The following is a 12,736-nucleotide window of genomic DNA, read 5'->3' as shown; positions in this document are numbered from 1 at the left end:
AGATGTGTGCTGACAACTTAAATGCATAATCATGTTTGTGTGTTTTCTTTCTTTCTTCCATCCTTTGTAATATCATATTAAATATTAAGGCTACAAGTTTATAATCAATGACTAATGACATAAGAAAAGGAAAAAAATCAGTATACAAAGATGCTCCAGGTGAGGCTTGAACTCACAACCTCGGCATTGCTCAACAGATACTGTTTTATAAGTACCGCGCGCTGACCAATTGCGCCACTGGAGCGCTTTGCAACATTGATTGGTTATGCTAGATGTGGATTTTATTCAATACAATCAGTACAGTCATAAGAATTGAAAATGAAAATCCTTTTTGGTGATGAATGATGAGCAACAAAGGAACATGCATGCTAGAAGCACTTGAATAAGCTGTCCACGGTGATAGAAAAGGTTTAAAAAACAACAACAACAATGTTATCATAATTAATGTCATATTTTAGCTTCTGTGGTCATATTTTAGCTTCTGTGGTCATTTTTTGCAAGCTAAACACTGCAAGACTGTTTTACAGTCGAAGCAAGGATAAAATATCAATTCTAGTGATGAGACACTTGCTGTAATGACTTCCACCCCATATGGAACTTGGACCCCTGTCTTAGGAGGGCAGTGACTTATCCATTATGCCAGTGGTGCTTACTGATGTTCTTATTTAAGACTGTTAGGTTTTTAATAGTCAATTATTTATTTTTGAGGAAAAAGTGAAGCTGTTTACTGTGTTCTTTGCATTACCAAGTCCAGCAAGAAATGTGCTGGTACTATCCAGAGCTGTCAGTATGGATTATCATGCTATATTGCAGAAAATCAATTTGATGCAACTGCTTTACCAACAGTATGTTAATCTTTCCCATTGCTGTTTTGTTGGCTGACTGAAGGAAGATATGCAGTGCATTTGAACCAAAGCAGATGTGTGCTGACAACTTAAATGCACAATCATGTTTGTGTTTTTTCTTTTTTTCTTTCTTCCATCCTTTGTAATATCATATTAAATATTAAGGTAGCAGTTTATAATCAATGACTAATGACATAAGAAAAGGAAAAAAAAACTGTATACAAAGATGCTCCAGGTGAGGCTTGAACACACAACCTCGGCATTGCTCAACAGATACTGTCTTATAAGTTTCGCGCGCTGACCAATTGCGCCAGTGGAGCTCTTTGCAGCATTAATTGGTTATGCTAGATGTGGATTTTATTCAATACAATCAGTACAGTCATAAGAATTGAAAAAGAAAATCATTTTTGGTGATGAATGATGAGCAACAAAGGAACATGCATGCCAGATGGCACTTGAATAAGCTGTCCACGGTGATAGAAAAGGTTTAAAAACAGCAACAACAATGTTATCATAAATAATGTCATATTTTAGCTTCTGTGGTCACTTTTTACAAGCTAAACACTGCAAGACCGTTTTACAGTTGAAGCAAGGATAAAATATCAACTCTACTGATGAGACACTTGCTGTAATGACTTCCAACTCAGACGGGACTTAAACCCACAACCACTGGCTTAGGAGAACAGTGCCTTATCCATTATGCCAGTGGTGCTCACTGATGTCCTTATTTAAGACTGTTAGGTTTTTAATAGTCAATTATTTATTTTTGAAAAAAAGTGAAGCTGTTTACTGTGTTCTTTGCATTACCAAGTCCAGCAAGAAATGTGCTGGTACTATCCAGAGCTGTAAGTATGGATTATCATGCTATATTGCAGAAAATCAATTTGATGCAACTGCTTTACCAACAGTATGTTAATCTTTTCCATTGCTGTTTTGTTGGCTGACTGAAGGAAGATATGCAGTGCATTTGAACCAAAGCAGATGTGTGCTGACAACTTAAATGCACAATCATGTTTGTGTTTTTTCTTTCTTTCTTCCATCCTTTGTAATATCATATTAAATATTAAGGTAGCAGTTTATAATCAATGACTAATGACATAAGAAAAGGAAAAAAAAATAGTATACAAAGATGCTCCAGGTGAGGCTTGACCTCACAACCTTGGCATTGCTCAACAGATACTGTCTTAATAGTTTCGCGCGCTGACCAATTGCGCCACTGGAGCACTTTGCAGCAATAATTGGTTATGCTAGATGTGGATTTTATTCAATACAATCAGTACATTCATAAGAATTGAAAAAGAAAATCATTTTTGGTGATGAATGATGAGCAACAAAGGAACATGCATGCCAGATGGCACTTGAATAAGCTGTCCACGGTGATAGAAAAGGTTTAAAAAACAACAACAACAATGTTATCATAATAAATGTCATATTTTAGCTTCTGTGGTAATTTTTTACAAGCTAAACACTGCAAGACTGTTTTACAGTTGAAGCAAGGATAAAATATCAACTCTAGTGATGAGACACTTGCTGTAATGACTTCCAACTCAGACGGGACTTAAACCCACAACCACTGGCTTAGGAGAACAGTGCCTTATCCATTATGCCAGTGGTGCTCACTGATGTCCTTATTTAAGACTGTTAGGTTTTTAATAGTCAATTATTTATTTTTGAAAAAAAGTGAAGCTGTTTACTGTGTTCTTTGCATTACCAAGTCCAGCAAGAAATGTGCTGGTACTATCCAGAGCTGTAAGTATGGATTATCATGCTATATTGCAGAAAATCAATTTGATGCAACTGCTTTAGCAACAGTATGTTAATCTTTTCCATTGCTGTTTTGATGGCTGACTGAAGGAAGATATGCAGTGCATTTGAACCAAAGCAGATGTGTGCTGACAACTTAAATGCACAATCATGTTTGTGTTTTTTCTTTTTTTCTTTCTTCCATCCTTTGTAATATCATATTAAATATTAAGGTAGCAGTTTATAATCAATGACTAATGACAGAAGAAAAGGAAAAAAAACTGTATACAAAAATGCTCCAGGTGAGGCTTGAACACACAACCTTGGCATTGCTCAACAGATACTGTCTTATAAGTTTCGCGCGCTGACCAATTGCACCACTGGAGCTCTTTGCAGCATTAATTGTTTATGCTAGATGTGGATTTTATTCAATACAATCAGTACAGTCATAAGAATTGAAAAAGAAAATCATTTTTGGTGATGAATGATGAGCAACAAAGGAACATGCATGCCAGATGGCACTTGAATAAGCTGTCCACGGTGATAGAAAAGGTTTAAAAAACAACAGCAACAATGTTATCATAATTAATGTCATATTTTAGCTTCTGTGGTCACTTTTTACAAGCTAAACACTGCAAGACTGTTTTACAGTTGAAGCAAGGATAAAATATCAACTCTACTGATGAGACACTTGCTGTAATGATTCCAACTCAGACGGGACTTAAACCCACAACCACTGGCTTAGGAGAACAGTGCCTTATCCATTATGCCAGTTGTGCTCACTGATGTCCTTATTTAAGACTGTTAGGTTTTTAATAGTCAATTATTTATTTTTGAAAAAAAGTGAAGCTGTTTACTGTGTTCTTTGCATTACCAAGTCCAGCAAGAAATGTGCTGGTACTATCCAGAGCTGTCAGTATGGATTATCATGCTATATTGCAGAAAATCTATTTGATGCAACTGCTTTACCAACAGTATGTTAATCTTTTCCATTGCTGTTTTGTTGGCTGACTGAAGGAAGATATGCAGTGCATTTGAACCAAAGCAGATGTGTGCTGACAACTTAAATGCACAATCATGTTTGTGTTTTTTCTTTTTTTCTTTCTTCCATCCTTTGTAATATCATATTAAATATTAAGGTAGCAGTTTATAATCAATGACTAATGACATAAGAAAAGGAAAAAAAAACTGTATACAAAGATGCTCCAGGTGAGGCTTGAACACACAACCTCGGCATTGCTCAACAGATACTGTCTTATAAGTTTCGCGCGCTGACCAATTGCGCCAGTGGAGCTCTTTGCAGCATTAATTGGTTATGCTAGATGTGGATTTTATTCAATACAATCAGTACAGTCATAAGAGTTGAAAAAGAAAATCATTTTTGGTGATGAATGATGAGCAACAAAGGAACATGCATGCCAGATGGCACTTGAATAAGCTGTCCACGGTGATAGAAAAGGTTTAAAAAACAATAACAACAATGTTATCATAAATAATGTCATATTTTAGCTTCTGTGGTCACTTTTTACAAGCTAACACTGCAAGACTGTTTTACAGTTGAAGCAAGGATAAAATATCAACTCTACTGATGAGACACTTGCTGTAATGACTTCCAACTCAGACGGGACTTAAACCCACAACCACTGGCTTAGGAGAACAGTGCCTTATCCATTATGCCAGTGGTGCTCACTGATGTCCTTATTTAAGACTGTTAGTTTTTTAATAGTCAATTATTTATTTTTGAAAAAAAGTGAAGCTGTTTACTGTGTTCTTTGCATTACCAAGTCCAGCAAGAAATGTGCTGGTACTATCCAGAGCTGTCAGTATGGATTATCATGCTATATTGCAGAAAATCAATTTGATGCAACTGCTTTACCAACAGTATGTTAATCTTTTCCATTGCTGTTTTGTTGGCTGACTGAAGGAAGATATGCAGTGCATTTGAACCAAAGCAGATGTGTGCTGACAACTTAAATGCACAATCATGTTTGTGTTTTTTCTTTCTTTCTTCCATCCTTTGTAATATCATATTAAATATTAAGGTAGCAGTTTATAATCAATGACTAATGACATAAGAAAAGGAAAAAAAAATAGTATACAAAGATGCTCCAGGTGAGGCTTGACCTCACAACCTTGGCATTGCTCAACAGATACTGTCTTAATAGTTTCGCGCGCTGACCAATTGCGCCACTGGAGCACTTTGCAGCAATAATTGGTAATGCTAGATGTGGATTTTATTCAATACAATCAGTACATTCATAAGAATTGAAAAAGAAAATCATTTTTGGTGATGAATGATGAGCAACAAAGGAACATGCATGCCAGATGGCACTTGAATAAGCTGTCCACGGTGATAGAAAAGGTTTAAAAAACAACAACAACAATGTTATCATAATAAATGTCATATTTTAGCTTCTGTGGTAATTTTTTACAAGCTAAACACTGCAAGACTGTTTTACAGTTGAAGCAAGGATAAAATATCAACTCTAGTGATGAGACACTTGCTGTAATGACTTCCAACTCAGACGGAACTTAAACCCACAACCACTGGCTTAGGAGAACAGTGCCTTATCCATTATGCCAGTGGTGCTTACTGATGTCCTTATTTAAGACTGATAGGCTTTTAATAGTCAATTATTTATTTTTGAAAAAAAGTGAAGCTGTTTACTGTGTTCTTTGCATTACCAAGTCCAGCAAGAAATGTGCTGGTACTATCCAGAGCTGTCAGTATGGATTATCATGCTCTATTGCAGAAAATCAATTTGATGCAACTGCTTTGCCAACAGTATGTTAATCTTTTCCATTGCTGTTTTGTTGTCTGACTGAAGGAAGATATGCAGTGCATTTGAACCAAAGCAGATGTGTGCTGACAACTTAAATGCACAATCATGTTTGTGTTTTTTCTTTCTTTCTTGAATCCTTTGTAATATCATATTAAATATTAAGGTAGCAGTTTATAATCAATGACTAATGACATAAGAAAAGGGAAAAAAAAACAGTATACAAAGATGCTCCAGGTGAGGCTTGACCTCACAACCTTGGCATTGCTCAACAGATACTGTCTTATAAGTTTCGCGCGCTGACCAATTGCGCCACTGGAGCACTTTGCAGCATTAATTGGTTATGCTAGATGTGGATTTTATTCAATACAATCAGTACATTCATAAGAATTGAAAAAGAAAATCATTTATGGTGATGAATGATGAGCAACAAAGGGACATGCATGCCAGATGGCACTTGAATAAGCTGTCCACGGTGATAGAAAAGGTTTAAAAAACAACAACAACAACAACAATGTTATCATAATAAATGTCATATTTTAGCTTCTGTGGTCATTTTTTACAAGCTAAACACTGCAAGACTGTTTTACAGTTGAAGCAAGGATAAAATATCAACTCTAGTGATGAGACACTTGCTGTAATGACTTCCAACTCAGACGGGACATAAACCCACAACCACTGGCTTAGGAGAACAGTGCCTTATCCATTATGCCAGTGGTGCTTACTGATGTCCTTATTTAAGACTGATAGGTTTTTAATAGTCAATAATTTATTTTTGAAAAAAAGTGAAGCTGTTTACTGTGTTCTTTGCATTACCAAGTCCAGCAAGAAATGTGCTGGTACTATACAGAGCTGTCAGTATGGATTATCATGCTATATTGCAGAAAATCAATTTGATGCAACTGCTTTACCAACAGTATGTTAATCTTTTCCATTGCTGTTTTGTTGGCTGACTGAAGGAAGATATGCAGTGCATTTGAACCAAAGCAGATGTGTGCTGACAACTTAAATGCACAATCATGTTTGTGTTTTTTCTTTCTTTCTTCCATCCTTTGTAATATCATATTAAATATTAAGGTAGCAGTTTATAATCAATGACTAATGACATAAGAAAAGGAAAAAAAAAAAGTATACAAAGATGCTCCAGGTGAGGCTTGAACTCACAACCTCGGCATTGCTCAACAGATACTGTCTTATAAGTACCGCGCGCTGACCAATTGCGCCACTGGAGCACTTTGCAGCGTTACTTGGTTATGCTAGATGTGGATTTTATTCAATACAATCAGTACAGTCATAAGAATTGAAAATGAAAATCCTTTTTGGTGATGAATGATGAGCAACAAAGGAACATGCATGCTAGAAGCACTTGAATAAGCTGTCCACGGTGATAGAAAAGGTTTAAAAAACAACAACAACAATGTTATCATAATTAATGTCATATTTTAGCTTCTGTGGTCATTTTTTACAAGCTAAACACTGCAAGACATTTTTACAGTTGAAGCAAGGATAAAATATCAACTCTAGTGATGAGACACTTGCTGTAATGACTTCCAACTCAGACGGGACTTAAAACCCACAACCACTGGATTAGGAGTACAGTGCCTTATCCATTATGCCAGTGATGCTTACTGATGTCCTTATTTAAGACTGATAGGTTTTTAATAGTCAATTATTTATTTTTGAAAAAAAATTGAAGCTGTTTACTGTGTTCTTTGCATTACCAAGTCCAGCAAGAAATGTGCTGGTACTATCCAGAGCTGTCAGTATGGATTATCATGCTATATTGCAGAAAATGAATTTGATGCAACTGCTTTACCAACAGTATGTTATTCTTTTCCATTGCTGTTTTGTTGGCTGACTGAAGGAAGATATGCAGTGCATTTGAACCAAAGCAGATGTGTGCTGACAACTTAAATGCACAATCATGTTTGTGTGTTTTCTTTCTTTCTTCCATCCTTTGTAATATCATATTAAATATTAAGGCTACAAGTTTATAATCAATGACTAATGACATAAGAAAAGGAAAAAAATCAGTATACAAAGATGCTCCAGGTGAGGCTTGAACTCACAACCTCGGCATTGCTCAACAGATACTGTTTTATAAGTACCGCGCGCTGACCAATTGCGCCACTGGAGCGCTTTGCAACATTGATTGGTTATGCTAGATGTGGATTTTATTCAATACAATCAGTACAGTCATAAGAATTGAAAATGAAAATCCTTTTTGGTGATGAATGATGAGCAACAAAGGAACATGCATGCTAGAAGCACTTGAATAAGCTGTCCACGGTGATAGAAAAGGTTTAAAAAACAACAACAACAATGTTATCATAATTAATGTCATATTTTAGCTTCTGTGGTCATATTTTAGCTTCTGTGGTCATTTTTTGCAAGCTAAACACTGCAAGACTGTTTTACAGTCGAAGCAAGGATAAAATATCAATTCTAGTGATGAGACACTTGCTGTAATGACTTCCACCCCATATGGAACTTGGACCCCTGTCTTAGGAGGGCAGTGACTTATCCATTATGCCAGTGGTGCTTACTGATGTTCTTATTTAAGACTGTTAGGTTTTTAATAGTCAATTATTTATTTTTGAGGAAAAAGTGAAGCTGTTTACTGTGTTCTTTGCATTACCAAGTCCAGCAAGAAATGTGCTGGTACTATCCAGAGCTGTCAGTATGGATTATCATGCTATATTGCAGAAAATCAATTTGATGCAACTGCTTTACCAACAGTATGTTAATCTTTTCCATTGCTGTTATGTTGGCTGACTGAAGGAAGATATGCAGTGCATTTGAACCAAAGCAGATGTGTGCTGACAACTTAAATGCACAATCATGTTTGTGTTTTTTCTTTCTTTCTTCCATCCTTTGTAATATCATATTAAATATTAAGGTAGCAGTTTATAATCAATGACTAATGACATAAGAAAAGGAAAAAAAAAACAGTATACAAAGATGCTCCAGGTGAGGCTTGAACTCACAACCTCGGCATTGCTCAACAGATACTGTCTTATAAGTACCGCACGCTGACCAATTGCGCCACTGGAGCACTTTGCAGCATTAGTTGGTTATGATAGATGTGGATTTTATTCAATACAATCAGTACATTCATAAGAATTGAAAAAGAAAATCATTTATGGTGATGAATGATGAGCAACAAAGGGACATGCATGCCAGATGGCACTTGAATAAGCTGTCCACGGTGATAGAAAAGGTTTAAAAAACAACAACAACAATGTTATCATAATAAATGTCATATTTTAGCTTCCGTGTTCATTTTTTACAAGCTAAACACTGCAAGACTGTTTTACAGTTAAAGCAAGGATAAAATATCAACTCTAGTGATGAGACACTTGCTGTAATGACTTCCAACTCAGACGGGACTTAAACCCACAACCACTGGCTTAGGAGAACAGTGCCTTATCCATTATGCCAGTGGTGCTTACTGATGTCCTTATTTAAGACTGATAGGTTTTTAATAGTCAATAATTTATTTTTGAAAAAAAGTAAAGCTGTTTACTGTGTTCTTTGCATTACCAAGTCCAGCAAGAAATGTGCTGGTACTATCCAGAGCTGTCAGTATGGATTATCATGCTATATTGCAGAAAATCAATTTGATGCAACTGCTTTACCAACAGTATGTTAATCTTTTCCATTGCTGCTTTGTTGGCTGACTGAAGGAAGATATGCAGTGCATTTGAACCAAAGCAGATGTGTGCTGACAACTTAAATGCACAATCATGTTTGTGTGTTTTCTTTCTTTCTTCCATCCTTTGTAATATCATATTAAATATTAAGGCTACAAGTTTATAATCAATGACTAATGACATAAGAAAAGGAAAAAAAACAGTATACAAAGATGTTCCAGGTGAGGCTTGAACTCACAACCTCAGCATTGCTCAACAGATACTGTCTTATAAGTACCGCGCGCTGACCAATTGCGCCACTGGAGCACTTTGCTACATTGATTGGTTATGCTAGATGTGGATTTTATTCAATGCAATCAGTACAGTCATAAGAATTGAAAAAGAAAATTATTTTTGGAGATGAATGATGAGCAACAAAGGAACATGCATGCCAGATGGTACTTAAATAAGATGTCCACGGTGATAGAAAATGTTTAAAAAAAACAACAACAATGTTATCATAATAAATGTCATATTTTAGCTTCTGTGGTCATTTTTTGCAAGCTAAACACTGCAAGACTGTTTTACAGTCGAAGCAAGGATAAAATATCAATTCTAGTGATGAGACACTTGCTGTAATGACTTCCACCCCATATGGAACTTGGACCCCCTGTCTTAGGAGGGCAGTGACTTATCCATTATGCCAGTGGTGCTTACTGATGTCCTTATTTAAGACTGATAGGTTTTTAATACTCAATTATTTATTTTTGAAAAAAAGTGAAGCTGTTTACTGTGTTCTTTGCATTACCAAGTCCAGCAAGAAATGTGCTGGTACTATCCAGAGCTGTCAGTATGGATTATCATGCTATATTGCAGAAAATCAATTTGATGCAACTGCTTTACCAACAGTATGTTAATCTTTTCCATTGCTGTTTTGTTGGCTGACTGAAGGATGATATGCAGTGCATTTGAACCAAAGCAGATGTGTGCTGACAACTTAAATGCACAATCATGTTTGTGTTTTTTCTTTCTTTCTTCCATCCTTTGTAATATCATATTAAATATTAAGGTAGCAGTTTATAATCAATGACTAATGACATAAGAAAAGGAAAAAAAACAGTATACAAAGATGCTCGAGGTGAGGCTTGACCTCACAACCTTGGCATTGCTCAACAGATACTGTCTTATAAGTTTCACGTGCTGACCAATTGCGCCACTGGAGCACTTTGCAGCGTTAATTGGTTATGCTAGATGTGGATTTTAATCAATACAATCAGTACATTCATAAGAATTGAAAAAGAAAATCATTTTTGGTGATGAATGATGAGCAACAAAGGAACATGCATGCCAGATGGCACTTTAATAAGCTGTCCACGGTGATAGAAAAGGTTTAAAAAACAACAACAACAATGTTATCATAATAAATGTCATATTTTAGCTTCTGTGATCATTTTTTACAAGCTAAACACTGCAACACTGTTTTACAGTTGAAGCAAGGATAAAATATCAACTCTAGTGATGAGACACTTGCTGTAATGACTTCCAACTCAGACTGGACTTAAACCCACAACCACTGGCTTAGGAGAACAGTGCCTTATCCATTATGCCAGTGGTGCTTACTGATGTCCTTATTTAAGACTGATAGGTTTTAATAGTCAATTATTTATTTTTGAAAAAAATTGAAGCTGTTTACTGTGTTCTTTGCATTACCAAGTCCAGCATGAAATGTGCTGGTACTATCCAGAGCTGTCAGTATGGATTATCATGCTATATTGCAGAAAATTAATTTGATGCAACTGCTTTACCAACAGTATGTTAATCTTTTCCATTGCTGTTTTGTTGGCTGACTGAAGGAAGATATGCAGTGCATTTGAACCAAAGCAGATGTGTGCTGACAACTTAAATGCACAATCATGTTTGTGTGTTTTCTTTCTTTCTTCCATCCTTTGTAATATCATATTAAATAATAAGGTAGCAGTTTATAATCAATGACTAATGACATAAAAAAAAGAAATAAAACATTATACAAAGCTGCTCCAAGTGAGGCTTGAACTCACAACCACGGCATTGCACAACAGATACTGTCTTATAAGTTTCGCGCGCTGACCAATTGCGCCACTGGAGCACTTTGCAGCATTAATTGGTTATGATAGATGTGGATTTTATTCAATACAATCAGTACATTCATAAGAATTGAAAAAGAAAATCATTTATGGTGATGAATGATGAGCAACAAAGGGACATGCATGCCAGATGGCACTTGAATAAGCTGTCCACGGTGATAGAAAAGGTTTAAAAAACAACAACAATGTTATCATAATAAATGTCATATTTTAGCTTCCGTGGTCATTTTTTACAAGCTAAACACTGCAAGACTGTTTTACAGTTAAAGCAAGGATAAAATATCAACTCTAGTGATGAGACACTTGCTGTAATGACTTCCAACTCAGACGGGACTTAAACCCACAACCACTGGCTTAGGAGAACAGTGCCTTATCCATTATGCCAGTGGTGCTTACTGATGTCCTTATTTAAGACTGATAGGTTTTTAATAGTCAATAATTTATTTTAAAAAAAAAGTAAAGCTGTTTACTGTGTTCTTTGCATTACCAAGTCCAGCAAGAAATGTGCTGGTACTATCCAGAGCTGTCAGTATGGATTATCATGCTATATTGCAGAAAATCAATTTGATGCAACTGCTTTACCAACAGTATGTTAATCTTTTCCATTGCTGTTTTGTTGGCTGACTGAAGGAAGATATGCAGTGCATTTGAACCAAAGCAGATGTGTGCTGACAACTTAAATGCACAATCATGTTTGTGTTTTTTCTTTCTTTCTTTCTTCCATCCTTTGTAATATCATATTAAATATTAAGGTAGCAGTTTATAATCAATGACTAATGACATAAAAAAAGGAAAAAAAAACATTATAGAAAGCTGCTCCAGGTGAAGCTTGAACTCACAACCTCGGCATTGCTCAACAGATACTGTCTTATAAGTACCGCGCACTGACCAATTGCGCCACTGTAGCACTTTGCAGCATTAATTGGTTATGCTAGATGTGGATTTTATTCAATACAATCAGTACAGTCATAAGAATTGAAAAAGAAAATCATTTTTGGTGATGAATGATGAGCAACAAAGGAACATGCATGCCAGATTGCACTTGAATAAGCTGTCCACTGTGATAGAAAAGGTTTAAAAAACAACAACAACAATGTTATCATAATTAATGTCATATTTTAGCTTCTGTGGTCATTTTTTACAAGCTAAACACTGCAAGACTGTTTTACAGTTGAAGCAAGGATAAAATATAAACTCTAGTGATGAGACACTTGCTGTAATGACTTCCAACTCAGACGGGACTTAAACCCACAACCACTGGCTTAGGAGAACAGTGCCTTATCCATTATGCCAGTGGTGCTTACTGATGTCCTTATTTAAGACTGATAGGTTTTTAATAGTCAATTATTTATTTTTGAAAAAAATTGAAGCTGTTTACTGTGTTCTTTGCATTACCAAGTCCAGCATGATATGTGCTGGTACTATCCAGAGCTGTCGGTATGGATTATCATGCTATATTGCAGAAAATCAATTTGATGCAACTGCTTCACCAACAGTATGTTAATCTTTTCCATTGCTGTTTTGTTGGCTGACTGAAGGAAGATATGTAGTGCATTTGAACCAAAGCAGATGTGTGCTGACAACTTAAATGCACAATCATGTTTGTGTGTTTT

At 35.7% G+C, this 12,736-nt stretch overlaps 4 non-coding genes across 4 annotated transcripts; all 4 read right to left on the bottom strand.

Annotated features, from left to right (window-relative positions):
• Positions 1–151: 151 nt before the first annotated feature.
• TRNAI-UAU (transfer RNA isoleucine (anticodon UAU)) lies at positions 152–244 on the bottom strand. Its single transcript is given in 2 exon segments — positions 152–187; positions 207–244. It is a non-coding gene; the product is annotated as a tRNA-Ile (tRNA).
• Positions 245–6,507: 6,263 nt separating this feature from the next.
• TRNAI-UAU (transfer RNA isoleucine (anticodon UAU)) lies at positions 6,508–6,600 on the bottom strand. The gene is given in 2 exon segments: positions 6,508–6,543; positions 6,563–6,600. It is a non-coding gene; the product is annotated as a tRNA-Ile (tRNA).
• Positions 6,601–7,412: 812 nt separating this feature from the next.
• Positions 7,413–7,505, bottom strand: TRNAI-UAU (transfer RNA isoleucine (anticodon UAU)). The gene is given in 2 exon segments: positions 7,413–7,448; positions 7,468–7,505. It is a non-coding gene; the product is annotated as a tRNA-Ile (tRNA).
• Positions 7,506–8,330: 825 nt separating this feature from the next.
• On the bottom strand, positions 8,331–8,423 carry TRNAI-UAU (transfer RNA isoleucine (anticodon UAU)). Its single transcript is given in 2 exon segments — positions 8,331–8,366; positions 8,386–8,423. It is a non-coding gene; the product is annotated as a tRNA-Ile (tRNA).
• Between the last annotated feature and the right edge of the window lie 4,313 nt (positions 8,424–12,736).

This window comes from Pseudophryne corroboree, chromosome 4 (genome assembly GCF_028390025.1).
Source record: "Pseudophryne corroboree isolate aPseCor3 chromosome 4, aPseCor3.hap2, whole genome shotgun sequence".
Classification (NCBI taxonomy): Eukaryota; Metazoa; Chordata; class Amphibia; order Anura; family Myobatrachidae; genus Pseudophryne; species Pseudophryne corroboree.
The sequence above is the reverse complement of the archived record's forward strand: the minus strand, read 5'-3'. Positions and strand labels throughout refer to the sequence as shown.